The sequence below is a fragment of the Ambystoma mexicanum genome, chromosome 5q, assembly GCF_040938575.1.
Source record: "Ambystoma mexicanum isolate Mex_15411 chromosome 5q, UKY_AmexF1_1, whole genome shotgun sequence".
NCBI lineage: Eukaryota > Metazoa > Chordata > Amphibia > Caudata > Ambystomatidae > Ambystoma > Ambystoma mexicanum.
The window spans coordinates 802,591,252-802,611,312 of NC_090933.1; the positions used below are offsets into that span (position 1 = coordinate 802,591,252).

The window sequence follows — 20,061 nt, forward strand, 5'->3', positions numbered from 1 at the left end:
CCTGATAGTCCCTCTGGGGGTGCTACTCAACTGGAGGATCACATAGGACCACAAACTATTACCCAAAGAGAACATGGTACATCCAGCAGATAGTAAACCTTATCTCACCTGCTTACCCTGTTCAGACTCCACCTACCTGTGAGGAACAAGGAATGAGACACAGACATAGAGACTCATGGTTTTGGCCATACACTTTTATTGACAAAAGAAAAGGGGTTTGGGAAATTCCTCACTGCCCCTGCACTAAAAGGTGCTTTCCTAAATCAAACAAAACTAAGGGTCTGTTGGATGTCAAAATGTCCAAAGTAAAACATTCTGTGTCTTAAGTACTAATGTCTTTGGCCTTCAGTAGTGATATGACATGATATCATAGGTTATTTATGATATACTTAATACCCAGAGGTTTCTAAGCACTGACCTGAGGATCAAACATGTGTTGCTCCATGTCATCATGCTTCCAAGGCAAGCACGTAGCCCCTGAGCTATCCTCCCGAGACAGTGTACATATGTCTAAAAGGAAACTCCAACACACAACGTTCAAGAAGGAAATAGTTCCTTGTACCAGAGGGTAGTTCCTTTCCCCTGGATTTCTCTTCACTCCGTTTTATTCTTCCAAGAATATTAGTTACATTAGGTTTCTCTTGATCAACAACATAACTGGTAAACAAAATAACTTGCTTGTGAGTCTGTACCTTGGTAGGATACCTGATGTATTCAGTTGCAGGAGTTCACTCCTCTTTTGTGATCAACAACATACCTGGCAAACAAAACAACTTGGCTGTAAGTCTGTATCTTGGTAGGACACCTGGTGGAATTCCTTGCCAGGTGTTCACTCCTCTTCTTTTGATCAACAACACAAATGACAAACAAAACAACTTGGCTGTGGATTTGTATCTTGGTAGGATACCTGGTGTACACCTTTACCAAGTTTTCACGCCTCTTCTCTATTGTTTGACACAGCCTTTTGCTAGTCCTGCTATATCCTTCTGAGGACATTTTTAGGTGATGATTTTCATATACTTGCAACTGCCTGGTTTACTCTCATGCCTGAGCTTTCTTCCATGAACACACTGGCAACTGCCTGGTGTACTCTCCTGCCAGGGTTTTGCTTAAATATGCATTTTACTTACACATTTAATTTGTCTGGAATACTCTCCTGCCAGAGCTTTCTCAAACAGGTATTTTCTTGCACCTTCAATTTGCCTGATATAATCTCATGCCAAGGCTTTTCTCGTGTGGGCTATGTGCACACTTCCAAACATGATTGTCTCTTATGTTTGCTTTATCTTGTATTGTATCTGCCTGGTAAACTATCCTGCCAGTGCTTCTTTTATTTGTGCATTGCATACGGTCACTAACTTGAAAGTCTCTTACATTTGTTCCATTCTCCCTTTTGAAACAATGTGCACTTGTTTGTTTTCTTTATTTTGCTTTGTTAACAATTATTCGGTTTGGCATGGTTGCCAATATGCCCTGGTGTCCCTGCTTCCCTTGGGGGGACACACCGGCTCCTGTTGGCGTATTCTGTTTTACCCATGGCAAGCCAATGGTGGTTGTTCAGCATTTACTTCCTTCTTGCCACCTCTGTTTCTCGGCTTCCCTGCCTCTAGGGGTTCCTGTTGGGCTCTTCTGTATCATTTCAAGCTTTGGTAAGGCGGAGGCTGACTTCCAACACCTTCGAACACCAAGAAGCCCTCGGTTGGCTTCTGGCATTCCTGCAGCGTGTTCTCACTCTCAGTTGGCTTCCCTTTTCTGTGTCCTCAAGCCGGTTGGCTGCATGGAACACTCTCCAGCCCCACTCTCTCTCAGTCCATACCGAGAGGAGTAGTTTCTCCCACTAGCAGCTTGCCTCTGTCAGCTGCTTTGCCTGTTTAAATGTCCCAGACGCAGGTATGCACTCACAACAACTAGAGCACAGTTTGTGCTCTTGACCTCCATTAATCTGTATTGCTCGGTTCATCATCTACATGACAGTATTCTTTTATGGGAATGGAAGTCGATTCTTGACGACTTGCATGTAAAGTTTGGGTAAGTGTTCTCAGTGATCTTTAATGGTCAGTCAGTTCTGGGTGACTTGTAGGTAGCGTCTGAGAAGGTGTTTTCATGAGCCTTAAAAGGCAAGTCAGATTTTGACGGCATGCATACAGATTTTGTGAAAAGGTTTTCAGTACCCTTCCTAATTGGATGAGGGGGAAGTATGACAATATGCCATTAAGGCATTGGGCATGGATAGGATATCCTCAAAAGAAAAAGGGGGATACATGTCTCGTCTGATGATGCCATGATACACCCACAGAGGCTCTCTCCCCCATGTGATGCTCCTTCATATAGCTTCACCTAGGGCCAAGATCAGGTAGTGGCTGATGTCCCCATGCCAAATGGGGAGAGACTACCACTAGGAAAGAATTGATGACCTCATTGGATTCATTACATACCCCACATACTTCCATATGTTTCAGTAGGGTAGATGGCATCACTTCCTCTAGAAGGACTGAGACAGGGAAGAGTAGGGTTGAATTAGGGAAGGCACACTCAGAATACTGGAATGAAGTAGAACACGAACAACCCAGTAGAGAGTGAGAGCATCACCACTGACAAGAGGAGGAAGTGCCGTGTGATGCGGAATACTTGCAGTACCAACATGTACCGACTAGATGTTCTAAACCAATTGAATTAGACTGTATGATAAAAAAGGAAGAAGGACTTAATTGGAAGAGAAGCCCCCTAGAGAGAAACCGGGAGATTCAAAAGTAAGAAGACACTGAAGGTGGGGAGAGGATGACCCGAGATGCTTACTTGAAGGCAGAGGCATTTCGGGAAAGTCTGCCGTGGACCAAGAGGCAGTCGAGCAGAAGCTCCAGGCAGCCCGCTGATCAAGGATGCTGGTGTGTATGCTTGAAGCAAGATGTGCAACCCAAAGGCAGGGGAATTCTGCGGAAGCACCACAGTCCCTGCAGAAGAAGCCAGAGCGGGCAGTTGGAGAGACTTGTAGACCATTGCAGAGTGCCAGAAAGCCTGCTGTGAAGCTCTGGAAGGCTGTGAACTGGGACCCCAAATGAGGGAGGACTAGTGGAGAAAGGGTCTGGGACCCCAGCACACAGCGAGCTGCCTCCTAAGCCTTCTTCCACATTGCTGTAGTAGGGAAAGAAGGTTGACAGATACTGCAAGCCAAAAGAACACCGAAATAATGGTCTGGGACCGACAGCTGAAGAGTGAACTGTGGAGCAGATACAGTCGCAGGAAGGTTAGTGAACCAGGGCTGTCCAGACAGAAGTTGAACTTTCTGAAAAGCCTGGGTATGGCCAGGGGAAGGGAGACACCCCCCCCACCATTTGTTGCATTTCCCGAGAAACCTGAGAAAGGCCATTGGAGGAGAGATGTTTCCTGTCTAGTGGACTTTCTAAAAAGCCTGAGAAAGGCCAAGGGATGGAAGACATTGCCTCCATCAGCATTTGACTGTCAGAAAGACCTGGGGGACAGATTGCCCCATCAAATACTGAGTTGAATAAGAAGCCTGCGAAAGGCATGGAGAAGCAAGACATCTTCCAACAGAGATTTGAGCTATCAAAACCTGAGAAAGGTGAGGAGGAGGGACAAATCCCAATTCCCAAGAAAACCATAGTGAAAACAACTATGACCAATAAGGGACATTGCTTATAAGCTATACCTCCAGAAAGTTATGAAACTGCAACTTTATGTTGCTTCAGTACGTGACTGTAACCAGAGGAAGAGACACATGCCCTCAAAGTATAGTCTCAGTTTAGACTTAATTAAACTCCCTCAGTTATTAACTTTCTTCCGTAGTGTAAGAGAAGAAAATAGGATTTTGACACAGAATGGTGGACTCTTTACTTTAGACATCCAGAAATACTCTGTAACACTTTTTAGTAGAGGCAAGGAAACCCCTCTTACACATAGGGCAAGATTGGTTCTCTTTTCTTTTCCTTTCATTACAATACAAGTGTTTGCCAATCACCATGCCACCAAACTCCTACTCCTGCACCCTTACATTTTCTGAAACAACATGTTACACACATATGATCATGTTACTAATCAGCTCTTCAGATTGCTCTCACTCAGACATCAAATCATGAAATATTCATCTCAATACAACATATGGGGACTGAGGGACAAAAATGTTTTTATTTTTTTTTCGTTCTGACACTTTCATTCACAAATTATTTTTCTCTCAATAACTAGCTTACCGGCACAGATGATAGGATACATGGATCAGTAATGTGTTCTGTTTCTGCACACAGATTTCCACATTCACCTAATGTAATGAAATATAATATATGTTGAAAGACTTTGTCAGCTAAATATTCTTTAAAGAAATGAAGTTGATGCAAGCTTCTGCCCAAAGGTTAGAAGCAATAAAGGGAATCCAAATGTAAAATTCAAAAGGCATTTGTTTTCTTCCACTTTCCACAACATTTTGTGGAGTACTTAGTCCCTCTGCATAGCAACATAACATCTGGTGTCCATGCTGTTAGTTCATAACTGGGGAATGAATGTATGACTCAAAGGCCTGTCACAAAGGTACAATTTCTTTATAGTTAGGTTGATGATTGTATTATTAATGCTGTACTGAACATAAAAAGAGAACATTTAAAGCCTTCTAGTGAAAATACTAAAGGAGAAACTGCATCCTGGATCTTAGTTTCCTGGGATAAAGATGTTCCTAAATCCAAAATATGGGGCCTCGTTGTGACTTACAAATTATTGGCAAACTCCTGGACTGTTACAATCACAATGTCCTACAGAATTAATACAGGACTATGAGTGGTGCTAAAGCGGTGCTAGTCCCCATTTTTTGATTCTGTAGGACTCCTTGGGAATTTTATCAGATTTACCACTAGTAGTAATTCTGCCATGATACAGTGACCTCATTTTTGTAGGTCAAGTGTGGTATTTACTTCCAGCTATATTTCCCACACTCCCATCATCCTTTTGAGACCCAAACTGTCTCAAATCTAGCAATGGCGCCACTGTTTCAGTATGTATGTATTTATTTGTTTTTACATAATGGTGTTGCCATGGTAAAAGTTCTTTATAGTCATGCTGCTGGGGCCTTTTATGACATCAGTTCCACCCCCTTTGAGTGATCCCAGGACCTGGTTGCCCTAATATGAAACATCCATCTTCCCAGTGTAGGCCTGGATGATTGCAATATCAGATTAGATGTGAGGGGAACACTGCTGACCGCTGTTTGAAATAAGTTCAATGTATTAAAAAAAATACATTTGCCTAGTCTCAGAAACAGATGGCAGTTATGAATGGGCAGGCCTTGACTTTGTATTACCCTGACCTGTATGCAGCGAATAAACTCCAGTCAGTCATCCACCTGTATGGGTCTGTTCAAAGGTATTGAATTTCATTTATCATGGGAAGGCAAGGCATCCCCCTTCAGTTCATTGGGGGTTGAGGATGGAAAGCCCAACTGGCAGTTTAGGAAAATATCACTTTGCTTTCTAGTCCCCAAAAACTGCTATTTCCGAATGCAACCTTAAAAAGTCATGTTATTCCCCATGTTACAATTGTCACCTTAAATAAGAACAACATATAACGTTTTATTTGTAATGGCATTTCTATTAAAGGTACACATTTGAACATCTATAGGTCTCAGCATACTTAATTTTGTAAAGGAAATAAAGACACACAGCAGCTGAAAATACAGCCCCAATTCCATTTTACTGTCATTTACTGTCATTTAATATGCTGTCCATTTCATCTCAGCTTGGAATGTGTTTCATTTTAATAAAGGTTGCTGGATACTTTCTGGTGGCTGGTAGGACTCATTTTCATGGCATTATCAGTTACCGTGGGCATGTTTTCTCATTATAGATGGGCTACAAACATTGCAGATTTCCTAGCTTGTGTGTTTTTCAGATGCCATGAGCAACCCGCAGCTTGCACATGTATTTTTAAATGGGCACTTTTCTCTCCATCTTTATATTCGTTATCGATTTCCCTACAGGACTTTGTCACAAATATTTTGCATAGACATTTGTAATATCAGCCAACAATCCATCATATGCCACTACATGAGAACCTCTGTTTAGCGAGCAGTTTTCAACATTACTAATGGGCCTGAAGGCAAATTAGCTGTATATTTACAATTGTTCCAGAGTATGGCAGTAGACAGAAACTGCAGGGCCCATGTGCACAGTTTTAGCCTATGCTGCATTATCAACTTTCCAACAGAGTAGGCTCTAATGCTATCTAATACTATCCCTGAGATGTCATCAAGCACATAATGACAAGCTGTGCTTAACCGTAAACTTATATATGTGTGTTTGTGCTTAATGAACACTGCATGCTTAGTGTATACGTCTGAACACTTGACATTAAAAGGGAGCAGCTATAGCAGCTGGGTTTGACCCTCTCAATTAATGCTTTTTTAAAATCTGCACTTGTATTCACTCAATGGCTCTCTTTAATGGGATCTTATATTACCTATAATGGCCTAAATGGGGTGCTGTTACTACTACTACTACTAATACCACTACTACCACTACTACTACTACTACTACTACTACTACTACTATTAATAATAATAATAATAATAATAATAATAATAATAATAATAATATAATTTCTTCCAAGTAAGGCCTTCCATCTTAAAAAGGGATGCTAGTTATTTTACATTTTAATTGATGTATTGTTGCTGTACAATGGCCTACAATTAAACAGACTACTTGATTGGCTCTACCAACAGTAGTGCATTGTTCAATGGGGAGGCGGGGAGTGTTACCTCAGCACTACGACTAGTGGAAGGTGCATGTCCAGCTACATTTTTTAATTCAAGGCTATAACTGGCACATGTAATAAAATCCCAGACTACTGTAATGAGTGGAGAGTGTAGCAGCTGTTAACCACACCTATGTCATTGCAAAATATTTGTATACACACATTCAAATCATGACAGTGAAATATTGTTAGGCATGACTTCAAGTTCAATAGATAACGTCAACAGCAATGCAAGCAGTACATAATTAAAAGAAAGTCTACTGTACACATACAGTAGCATTTAGGGATAAGAGACCTTCATGGTTTATCTTTTGAGGATTTTGACCAAAACATGACCCCACGTAAAATGAAAATTTAGGCAACAGATTGTGAGGGAGGCTTATCACATTCCCCCAAATGAACATGAGTAAACATGCACTGGTTGATTCTCCAGTGCTCTGCAGCACTAGTGAGTGAAAATGCTGCTCTATGGCCCCTATCAACAGCAACCATTAATGATGCAATTAAGAGTTGTGGAAGATGTGCGCTAAAACAAATTAATATTTATAATGGAACCACTGTGATGTAACAGGGCCTGCAATGGCCTACGTGTCAAATGGTATCCCATTGTTTAAATGCAGACAATCACTTCAAAGTAATTTACTTCAAAGGCATTACTTAGAAATAAGTATATTTAGTTGTGGGATATAGGGTAAAAAGGGTGTGTGGAGGGGTTTGGATAGGGGTGGTAGTGAAGGAGAAGGAAGCATGGGGTGAAAGATCAAAGAACTATCGAGGTTTAATACCACCAAAAATGAAATACGCCAGTCACGAGTTCAAAAGTACATGTACAGTTTATTTGGCAGATAGCTATCTGGCTCTCAATGCCTCGCAGTGTGTACCAGCAGTCATCGTGATGGGGGAGAGTGCTGCACATTACAAAGAAACAGGTTTATATACATTTCCTACAGTCCCGGTTACATAGTCCAGCCCATCTTCGGGTTACATATTCATTAAGGTTTCATAACCAGTTCACATAACTAATCCAGATTCAAATAACCATACAATGTTCAATGTTTTTCTCAAATACTAGGCATATTTTTCTGTACATAAGACACAATGGTAACATTTGTTTTCAATCTTAAAGTTAATTCCGTTTCAAGGAACGTACGCACAGATTTCTGAAAAGGCATACGGTTTCAGCTATTCAACAGTCTGTTCCACTGTTTGAACGAGGATGACGCTATTGATACAGACAACATCTAAATAACTGTTCAGTTCAACTCTAGTTTAGCTCCAAGGTTTCTTAGTGCAGGACAAACAATCCACTTTTAGCAGCCTCAACATGGTTATCTACGTTGACACAGTACAAAGTTCATTTTTCTCTGCTTGAGCCAAAAACACAAAGTTTCGACATAAGAAAGAAACAGGAGTTAATCGAAATGGCAGAAATGTGCTTAGGCCAATGTTCGTCTGTAGGTGGTATTATGTGAAATATACTTTAACAGGTGGACCCACCCCAATAAAAAAATAAAAATTGAAGTCAAACTGCCTTCAAGGTAAACTACCTTGGAGTACTTTTTCTCGGCAAATGAACAAGGAACCTGTAAAAAAAAATTAACATCTATGTGAAGTGTTATGGCATAATTAATAGTAGGTGGTGAGACAGAATTGCATCAAATCAAAGGATAGGACTATTGGCCATCTAGATGGGACCAAAGTATGTTGACTGATGGAAAACAATATTTGATCACTAGAAGGATTACAATGCCCATCTTTGCAGATTCACAGCCATCATTGATTGGCTTTGCAGGGATCAAACTGGGTAGTGGGTAAATATGCAAGTTAGGCAAACCAGTTTCACTTGATTACTGAAGCCCTGGCTGCTTCCGCATTTCAGCTTTTACATACCAAATGTAAATGCATTCACTATAATGGAACCCTTATTTTTTTACCTCGTAGAAGTCCAGAAGACGCATTCCTATCATGAAATTTATATATTTTTGTGTTAATTTGAAATCCAAATGTGGGTAGCACAGTGTGGTGGAGGGAACAGACAATCAGATGTATGCAATGAGCTACACAAATCAATAACATTAAAGAAAGAACCATACATTAGGGACAGTTTTTATATCTAAGAAAGTTGAATGCACTGACCCAAGTGAAATGTTGTTTGGCATGGATTCATGCACAAAGAAGCAGTAATTGACCCTCCCATAAAACGGGTTATCAATTAGAATAAATATAACCACAGTATGCTTTCAGTAGTGTGTATTACCAGAATAAATAAGGGAATTAACCAAACCAAGAGCTCCAGAGGATGTGGGAGAGGAATTCCCAGGTAAGCATCATTACCGCTGGTCCACTCATTCTCTGGCAATCATGTCTGCCTGCTCGGTTTTGAGCGTGGGTCTCCTTCATGTTAGGAATTCCGCCAGTTCCGATGCTAAGAGACTTATGATTTTATTGAGGCTTTTAAATCAACACCTCCCCCTGCCCCCACTTGAAATGTAAAATAGAGGTGACACAGTCTAGGGCAGGTGACAGATGAGCAGCAGCTAGCTACATTTTAAGGTGAGTATTTACGCCCAAAAAGTTGAGAGAATCTTTAAATGAAGTAACAACCTGCTAGAGTAGTCTTCTAAAATAAGACTTCCACTGGAAATACTCATGCAGGCAGCACTGTGTTGTGGAAGTGTCTTGCTTCTAAAAAAATAAGCATCTATAAAAGAGCATTGGTTGGTGCCCCCTGGAAGTTCCATGTCCAGTAGATTCTGCTCTTCTGGGTATCCCCACAGCAACCATCAAAGATGCAGTCAAGAATTTGTCAGAGTTATGGTGGCCAGTTTCCATCGACTACTGGACACCCACCTGACTCACCGGTTTAGGCTTTAAATACCTTTGGTATGTGCAATCAATGGATGATCAAATGCAGAACCCTTGGCTCCTCACTTTCCCCGAAGGAGTGCTCTAGTTTATAAATCACCAATGCCCTAGCATTCACTATTACAAGGATGCAGAAGTGCTTAAAAAGGTTTGCCCATGCAGGGATGTCATTTCACCAAAATGCCAGGGGTTGCAGAAATGACACCACATGACCCTTGGCCTCTGATGACATCACAGGAAGTGATGTCATTTGACCCCACCCCGAAGTTACATCACAGGAAGCGATGGAACACAACCTCTCATCCCTTGACAAAACAGGAAGTGGCATCACATAGCATTGTTCCTAAGTACACTACGATAAATATGGTTACGATATCACTGTAATGTGATATATGATATGATAGGTTATTTTTTAACATGCTTAATACCCAGACATTTCTAAGCACGGACCCAGGGATCAAACCTGTGTTGCTCAGTGTTGTCTTGCTTCCAAGGCGAGCACGTTGCCCCTGAGGTATTCTCCCGAGACAATTCATACAAGAATTAATTATCATATGTATTGTTAATATCAGTGTGTATAGTGACTGACCCCATGAAGTATGCCTAAAATAAATCTTTAATGAGTCTAGCAATTATTGTATAGAATTCCAGAAAGACTATGGGCCTCATTACGACCCAGGCGGTAAGTTACCGCCTGGGCCGTGACTTTACCACCATGGCGTAAACTACGTTTACGCCATGGTGGTTGGCGGACTTACCGCCCCATTCCGAGGTCGGCGGGGCGGTAAGTCCCCAATCCCCATTTACCCTTCCCCATTCCCATTTTTGCCCCATAGGGCATAATGGGAGTGGGGAAGGCGTTAATTACGCCACCGTAAATTACGGTGGCGTAATTAACTCCATGGTCCCTTAGCGCCATGGATTTTAACACCTGCTAAAAGCAGGTGTTAAAAGCGCCATGGCGCTAAGGGACCTCGTAGTTGGCGGTAAGGGGTCGGCGCAGCTAACGCTGGCGTTAACCCCTTACCGCCAGGGTCGTAATGAGGCCCTATATGTTATTCCTATTCTTTCTTATTTAGAGTCACTGCTCGAAGTGTTACACTTGTGGAACTCATTGTATTTTTTAAGAGCCTGGACAAGAAAGCCAGCCACTGCAGAAACAAAGAGCCACATGGCACTGGTCACTGCCCAGGAGCTTCCATTTAAAAAAAAAAAAAACAATATATTTTTGAAAAAAGAACATTTGTTTAGTTGTAACAAGGGAGAGCACAAGGGTCACAGTTGCTACCCTTAGCTGCCCCAAATAAAATTGTTTTTCCCATGTGGGCTGTTTACAGAACATGCATGTTTAGGTTTTTCAACCGTTGTTGAAAGAAAATGAGACACTCATTAGTGAAAAAATGAGAGCCATCATAAACTCTTTTTTTTCTGAAATTATAATTACCATGGTGATGTTATTTGCAAATCATGTCAGTAAAGTACTGCATCAGTCCTCTGTTCTTTACATCTTCTTTTGGTCTGCTTACTAGTACATTTCCTAAGTATTTCAGTTCTGTGGAATTTTCTTTTATGTTTAAGTACCTTAGTCTTTTAAAAATCTTTGTTATATATATCTAATAATATATCTAATATTCTAATATTTTTAAGAAACCTAGATAGAAAACATGTTAGTGTGGGCATGCCTGCTGCAAGTTCATTCTCATAATACATAGTGCTCTTATGTGCTTGTGAAAATTAAAGCATGTGTTCTACTTTTTAAAATAGATAATAGATACATTCCCTTTTTCAATTGCTCTGCGTTTGATATTTTTATTGGAGGCCATCTTTTGTTGCTCGACTGCATAGGGGGGTAGATTTCTGTCCTCGGCTGGGCCTCCCTCTGGAACAGCCTCCCTGCCTCTCTCAAACTTGAGCAGGACCACCCAAGTTTCCAGAAGTAACTCAAAATATGTAAATAAGAATGTATCCCACCCTAAAAGAAAGAAATCTGAAAAACTCGGTGGTTACTCTGCGAGTGACACTTGTTTTACCTCAATCATCCAATTCAGTTATTTATAGAAGTCTTTCTTGGGATAATTGAGCATATTGGAGAGTGAAGACATTTTTAAACGTGTGCTCTTTAATTCACATTAATAAAGTGCTTTTTGATAAAATATGTTCTAACTCAATATTGACATCTTTCCAAAATGCAAAAATATACACATTGTGATAAACAAACTTAATCATGGTACATCATGACAGAAAGCATTGACAAACATAAAAACACGAGATAAAGTTTCTAAATATAACATTTGAATTTAAAATAGGAAAACTTAAATTCAGTTCCCTAGTCTTACACCCAATTGGGGGTGTCCTAAGATGATCCCTGTGTCTCTCCCGGACAGTTATTCTGTTTTGGTGAAAAGGCAGGAATTAGTATGGATTAATGAATGTCCTGAGGCTCAAATGAAGCCTGTATCTGGGTCTTTGGGGTAAAGAGTTATTTTCCTATGTGGGGCTCGGTCTCCAACCAAGCTCTTCACGTTTCGGCGGTCATAAAACACTTTTTAGTCTGCCTTCATCAGGGTGTCTTGTTTGAAGACCCTGTATAAATATGCAAAAAACAAACATTATAATTCCCTATCTCAATATTGGGCAAGATGTGTCTGACACTCTATAATCTAAATCAAGCCTCAAGTTTCTCGGCTGTGGCTTTACCTGCTGATACTGTAATCCCAAGTCTTGGGTCTTGTCCAGTCTTGAGGACAGGGCAATCCCTAGACTCAAGTGTAGTGGCTTCTGTGTTTCTTAATTGCAATAGATCAAGTCCATTTAGGGTGGAACCCTTCCTATGAGTTCCCCTTGATGTATTATCATGCTACCTATTGGTACAAAACAAAATGGTGGAGACCTTGATTTAGTGAGGATAGGTTGTATGGTGTACGTGCTCATGGAGGGTAGGGCACCATATTCAAATTAAGAGGGGCCCCAAATATTACCTCAGTATTTATCCGAGATTCTTGTTTCACAGAGAAGTGCAGAGAATGCTTGTAGGTGTGCCAGGAGGTGGAGAGGTCGTTTGAAGGATCTATATTTGCAGCAACGCTCAGTTTCAATTGAAAAACACAATGTAGAACTGTGTGCTAACTGAAACATGTGGTGGTCATATCACTGAATGTGAAGATAGGAATTATGGTGCGATATAGCTACCTGAAAATAGCTGGCATGTGAGATGGGAGCTCCAGCGTTGGTGTAATGGGTCCAAATGGTTCCACTATGGTCTCTGTCCCTGTAATAGATAAGGGGATGATTACCGTCTGTATTGAGGCTGAGTAGTGTTAATTGTACTTGTGGCTATTGTGAGGATAAGTTGTTTCTTATCCGAGAGGCCGCGTCTCTGGGGCTAAATGGTGATCGGTGCAGACTGATAGTGGAGGGTGCCTGGAGCCGTGTGGAAAAATCAGTGGCTTGTGCTCATTGTGTGACACTTTGTTGTTAGGGCATAGCGTATGCAGGGTACGCTGAGCTGTGTCCTGCAATTTTTGTGCGTACCTTCATTGATAATGGCGAGTGGACTTCTAAAAGGATGGGTGCTTTTCATAGCGCGGATGAATGCCGCGGAGCTCTGGTCCAGCGCAAATGCGTCTGGATGCTGCAGGAGCCGTGTCTCAGGAAGCCGTCAGCGCTGGTTTTCAGGGAGGTGCCGGCTTCGTTCTGCTTCTTGATAGGTCCACGTGACCCCGGGAGTCATGTCGCGGAGACGGCTATGTGTATTGTTGTGGTCAGTAGTCAAGGGGACGTGGCTGATAGCCTGTACGGAAAAGGTCCTCGATCTAGAACGCGGATCTAAGTCGGTTGTCCAGAAGAGAGGCACGTCTATTAAACGTCAACCCTAAAAGGTACCTAGTGTATCTAAATTGTATACTAGGAAGTAATACTGTTAGTCTAATAGGGTATACATGGCCTGCTGTGTATCATGCAAGAATTGGGGCAGCACTGGCCATGACTCCAAAGAGTTGAAAAACATAAAAAGGCAGCCAGCCCTCGTCTAGCCATTAATGCGGGTCGAGGGGTGCCATTTTTTTGCGGGGGGTGCCCTTGTGATCATAAACCCCGCTGTGGTCCAGACCTCCTGGGTGCCAGTGTAAGTGCCTGTTCATCGTGCATTTGAAATAGCACTGGAAGTTGCTCTCCTAGCATGGTGATGATGCCCAACAATTTGTCAGGAGAGGGTGGTTATGTGATGTGTGCTCTGTTGGGTGGGGCAAGAAGTTGGTGTGCTGGGCCCTATTGCCCATGCTGTCATGTGGATCACCTAATGTAGACTCAGTGTACCACTGGTTGAAAAATGTCATTCAGTCCGTGGTGCTAAGAGTCTAATCAGTGAATCCATCTGGATTCCTTGTGTAACAAGTTGTGTGCCAGATCTGCTCCACCCTTCACTTTCTCTAATACCCACCACATAATATCATTGGGGGATTGTTTAGCCTCAACAAAGTGTGACACCAGAGGTGCTGTCAGTGTTTTACAACGGATCTTGGATCTATGTTCAGAGATCCTTAGATGTACGAATCTCATTTTCTTTCCCACATATGTTAAGCCGCACGGGCATCCAATGCAATAGATAACATGGGAGCTCTTGCAATTGGTGAAGTCTTTAAGTATCCATTCCCTCTGGCCGATCTTACAGGTTTTCATTTTCTTGGTAAATTGACATGCCACACAATTGCCAAAGGGGTGGTGCCCTTGTATTGGGCGTAATGTTCTTTGTCCTGTGTGAGAAGATTCTGCTTGATAGAGGGAATGTACTAAACAATCTTTTAGGTTTTTAGCCCTCTTGTATGCGAATCTGGGTGGTGGGTCCTGAGGTAGGTGTCGTTTGGCAATGTGCCAATACTTCTCATTTTCGCTGTTTCTCTACCATGCGTCACCACACAAATGAGGTGGTCATCCTCTAGATCAGTCAGTGTGGTTTTTGGCTGCCGGAGTGTTTCTCTGTTGGTGTTGAGTGCTCTTCTGGCTGAGTGATCCAGAAGTTTCTTGGGATAACCTCTTTCCTGCAGTCTGTTGGACAACATTTTGGAGTGTGTGAGGAAATCCTGTTTCAGGGTGCAATTTTGCTGTATCCGTAGGAATTGCTCGTAAGGCAAATTCTGTTTGGTGTGAATGTGGTGGTTGCAAGTATGATGTAGTAGCATATTTATGTCCATAGATTTACGATGGAGATCGCATACAAGTTTGCCATTGAAATGTTGGATAGTCAGGTCCAAAAAAGGGACCTTGGATTTAGTATGTTCAATGGTAAACTGTATGTGTGCATTGCAGGAATTCAACCATTCCCAGAAAAGTAAGAGATGACTCAATTGACCTGTCCAGATGAAAATTACATCATCTATATACCGATACCAATGCCCCACTTGTTGCCTCCAATGATTGAGTGGGGAAAACACATAGGGCCTCATTAGGACCCAGGCGGAGTGGGTTTCCGCCAGCGCTAATCGCGGCGGACCCGTCCGCCGTACTACGAGTTCCCTTAGCGCCATGGAGGTTTTCTCCGCCTGGTTTTACCAGGCGGAGAAAACCATGGCGCTACGGGACCTCGTTGTTAATTACGCCACCGTATTTTACGGTGGCGTAATTAACTCCTTCCCCACTCCCATTATACCCTATGGGGCAAGAATGGGAATGGGGAAGGGCAGAATGGGGATTGGGGATTTACCGCTCCGCCGAGGTCGGAATGGGGCGGTAAATCCGCCAACCCCCATGGCGCTATCGACGGCTTTCCGCCGTGCTTCGCGGTGCATTTAGCACCGCGAAATCCGCCTGGGTCCTAATGAGGCCCATAGTCTTCTTCATATTTAGCCATATATAGGATGGCCAAACTCGAGGCAAATGCTGCCCCCGTCGCAGTTCCCTTCGTTTGGAGGTACATTTGTTTGTCAAATGTAAAGAAATTTGTTTTGGAGGGCTATCGTCATTAGTTCTATGATGAAGTTACTGGGAACCCTGTCTTGTAGTAAGGCATAAAAACATGGAGTTCTGCTCCCTGGAGTGTTAAGAAACTCGACTTCTTTGGAGGATAGCCAGTCACTCTCTAGTGCAAAGTTGACCACTTGTGATATTTCAAGACTAAGGTCTTTTGTAGGATCCTTGCGGAGGATCGAGTAAAATTCACGATCATTCAAAATGGCCAGAACCATATCTTTGTATTGAGTGGTGGTCATGAACACTATTCCCCCTCCTTTGTCTGCCGATTTAATCACGATACCTTTGTTGTTCTGTAATTCGGTGAGAGCCTGTTTCTCATTCCTGGTTAAATTGTGATAGACTCCCGGTTTGTTTTTCTTCTCGCTGTTTTTGAGTTTGGAGAATGTCAGGAGTTCATTAGGTATCTGACTGTCTGACGGAGTGAAAGTAGATGGTTTTTGTAGACCTGTGTCTGCTCCCGGATCCTCTGAAGCTATGGAATGTTCTTTAAAGAAAGTGCAGAGTCTCACTTTCCTGAGAAATGTGCGGATTTCCATTTCTGAATCGTACCAGTCTGTATCTACCGTGGGTACGAATGATAAGCCCTTCATGAGACAGATGTTTGTCGCTCTGTTTAATCTATGCCTGCTAAATTGAATATGGGTGTCAGGTGGTTATTCATATTAGAACCAGCTATCTCTGTCTGACTGTTCTTGGTCTGTAACCCTGTCTTCCTCCTCTTTGCGGTGGTCCCCATTGGGAATACCCCCAGAAGTAACTCAAGACAATCTTTTTCGCTTCCCTTTTCTCTCTCCCTCTCCCTTGCTGATGTCACTGTATGCTGCACATTCTGGTTACCTGGCCACCCACTGAATTTACTGGAGCAGGCTCCTGCATGACCGGTTGCTCGTGCACTGCCTCCAGGCCTCCCAACCACTTAGGGACTGTATCTGCACCCCTACAGTCCACTGACTCTCTGCACTTATGAGCCACCTCCGGACAGCACTTACGAGTTCCCTTGTACGTTTTCCTCCCCCTGGCACGTCTCAGCCTCCCTCCCACACTTTGTGATCTGATTGACACAATGCCTAGTAAGTTTGTTGTTTTGTCCTCCTTCTGTCTTTCCTTCTGTGCCTTGTCACGCCCAGAAACACTTGTGTACAGGCGCGTTATAAATGACTTATCATATCATATCATGTCCTCTTTCTATGGTAGTCTGAGTGCTATCAATTTAAGACTGGCCAAGTGTTTTGTCACCCCAAATTTATCATCAAAGATTCTTAGGCAGCAGTCCATTTTGGGCGAGAAAAAGATGTGAATGTGTAATAAATCCGATGCCGACTGCTGTCCACATAGTTTTATTTTGTTCTTTTGGGTTCAGTGGCTAAAACAATCTCTAGTGAAATGGTCTTACTCAGATGAGAGATTATTGAATGGGACCATTGTAAGCGAAACTGTATACACTTCTACACTATTGCGTTGCTTCATCAGTCATCAATCCCTTTCTGCTTCCCACATAACCGCTGTATTTTACAAGCTGCTGAAAACAATAGACATAAAATCATATAATTTTTTTTTCTATTTCACAGCCTCTTCCCTCAGGACGTACAATTTGTACAACTCTAGTCACTGGAGTCTGGATGCATCACTGACTGAAAGAGCTGGGTCTGCTGCACACAAGGAGGAGGTAAGCAGGGTGGCCAAGCGCCATCATTGCTATATGGATACTTGTGTGTTGTTTTTGCACCTGATTTTCTGTGTGTCAAGTGAGTAAAGGCAAGGATTCTGCAATGGACAGAAAGATGAAGTCTTAATCATGAAATACTGTAAATGAGAGGTTTGGTTGCCAAGAGAGAAAAGAGGCCCTGAAATAAGGAGCTAAATGCTGGCAAAATGAAGAGGATATGGCGCACTAGCACGAAGGTGCAACCACAATACCAAAGCAATGTCCTTTGGCCTGAGTCACACCTGTCGTTAGGTTGTGGGAGGATGGCTGACATGTCAGGGCGAATTTTACACATGATGCTAGCGACTCATTTGAATGCACTCCACTCAGATATGTTTCCGTGATCACGTGCCTAATGCCTGGGGGATTTTGAACAGGAGCCGTGTTTTACATGTGGCTTTACATAAACCCTAATCGTCATCCGGAGATGGCTTCTGTAAATGTACCTTTGAAGGTTATTATACAAACCAATTAAACCATCTTCTGGAAAACACATTGTAGAAGCTTGTGAGTTATCTGGTTATGCTAAATTTTTATACTGCGCCAAATCACTGCTGTAGTAGTCTCGGAGAACCTAGGCTTGTCCACAAAGTGGTGCATTAATAATGCACCCTCTTGGGTGTTTCCAGACCATAGTGTGTGACGAAGGGAAAAAAGGTGATGGACTAGAGGAAAAGAAAACAGTAATGAATAAAGGACAGACGGAGAAAGAAACAAGCTAATAGATAAAAAGGAAGGGGGTCATTTTAATGAAAATGTGGACGCATGATTCTCCAGTATACCTCGAATGTGAAATAATTGCACAGAAATGTAGAAGGTCAAAGGTGTCTGTAGATAAGGATGCATTGACTTGAAGGACACTTTAATATACAGTATTTGAAAATGTGGTGTATGGGTGAGTGATGCATTGCAGATGCGCTCAAATGAGCCCTTGAAGCGTAGAGGCTTTTGTTGTCTGAGAATGCAATTAATGATTGTAGCTAATCAAGCCCCACCATAGAAATCCGGGGACTGTCAAGCTAAGGGGCCAGGAGCGGTCAGGTCCAGGTTAAACTATGTGATCGGTGAATCTGAATAGAAACCTGACGGAAGGTGATGGGAGAAGCAAATCCATCCTCTGGATTTGGTGCAAGTCTTGGCACCCTGACTCCGTGAAAAGTGGTACGGCATTATTGCACACTACATGCACATTTGGTAAACAATGCATGCATGCCTTGTCAACATGACATGTTTTAATAGTATTTTACTTGAATGTATACAGACCCAAACCTAATCATTCCATTTCAGTGAAACAAGTTGTCTTATTCTGAAAATGTGATGCATGTTCTGAAATGACATATGCACAGAGCCCAATCATCACAGCCCTGCCAGGAAATGACAAAGGACACTCTGTAATCCAACAGAACCATACAACACGCACGTGGCAGACAGCACACCACACCACAGGACAGAATGCACTCATAACCTCATGAAGCTGGCAACCCTTGGCAGAGTTGACCAACACTGCAATCCCACAACCAGTGGCTCTGTGGGCTGGGAGCCAGGTGCTGCATGATCTGCCACACCTGTGAACACATGGTCAACAGCTTGAGGAAAAAATGCCTTGTGGGTTTAGCCGTGTAACATGGGGACGCTGTACTAAAATGCAGAGCGAGCAGTGTACCCATATGCAACCATCCATCCCTAAAGCAACTGACTGCAGTTGAGGACTCCCCAATATGTTATATGCACATTACACAAAATATTGGGTATACGCTTAACATGCACATTAAGGAAACATAATATGTTCTATGGGGTATTGCATACATAATTGTAAGAAAATTGTTTGGCACAATCTGTCATGTCTTTTTTTTAAAAAAAAATGTAACAATGTATTGCATGCATGTTCCATAGACCAAGGTACAGATGGACAAAAAAGGATAACAACACAGGTCTCGGCGTATGCGGGGCCTACCTGTGTCACATGAATCTCTGGTCAAACCCCACCCCCCCCCGCCCTAGCCTGGCAGTGCCACAGGACCTCACTTTCTGCACACCCTTCCCTCTCTGTATGGCAATGGCACCACCATGCACACACTTATGCAAGATAGTGTCTGTATCCTGAGGATGCAGCGAGAAGAATCTTGTGGCCTGGAGAGAGGTCTGGGGAAATGGAACAGCAGACCTCATAAGTGGAGGAGGCACCTCCCCACCCCTGTCTGATAGGGCCATCCTCTATGTCCTTGAAGAGTCTGTCAAGGTTGTTGAGAGAAACAGGACTACTATATCCCGGTTGTGCAGGTCATCCCATGATCCGGCAGATGCAATTCATGCTTCAGGCAAAAATGTTGCTAAAGATTCACCTGCTTAATCTCAGAGGGCCGCGTTCCTGCAGCGTACTTAAAGCCCGCCCCCGTCGCGTTAATGAAAAAGTTGTCTTCACTCCAGTTTATGCATTATTTGAACATCTGAAAAACAGGTCACAGTCACCAAATATTCAGGAGGTTACCTCATTCCCCCTTCCCCACCCCACACCCCTTCCTCAGTAAAAATCTGAAACAGGTTATCAGATTTTGTAAAGATTTGTATTAACACTCGGAATGGCGTATTATTTTTGTTAGAGGCCAATGTCCAGAAGGATCCAGGACCAGTTTTTTCACTTTCAACTTTGTCATTAGCAATGTCATAATTGAAGAGAACTATGAGTGCTTTGTATGTGTTGGATACTAAAACCCTACTCCTGCCAGCATTTAAAAACAGAATCCTCAAATAGGAACAGGATATAAGTTACCTGT

The 20,061-nt window shown here is 42.6% G+C and overlaps 1 protein-coding gene across 5 annotated transcripts in view; it reads left to right on the forward strand.

Annotated features, from left to right (window-relative positions):
• The window catches only part of RALYL (RALY RNA binding protein like), a 2,307,036-nt gene that overhangs the window by 710,735 nt on the left and 1,576,240 nt on the right, over positions 1 to 20,061 (forward strand). For all 5 annotated transcript variants that reach the window (XM_069621283.1, XM_069621281.1, XM_069621285.1 and 2 more), the window contains one exon: positions 17,151 to 17,248. The gene's annotated coding sequence lies outside the window, so the exon portion shown is untranslated. The remainder of the gene's footprint in view (positions 1 to 17,150; positions 17,249 to 20,061) is intronic.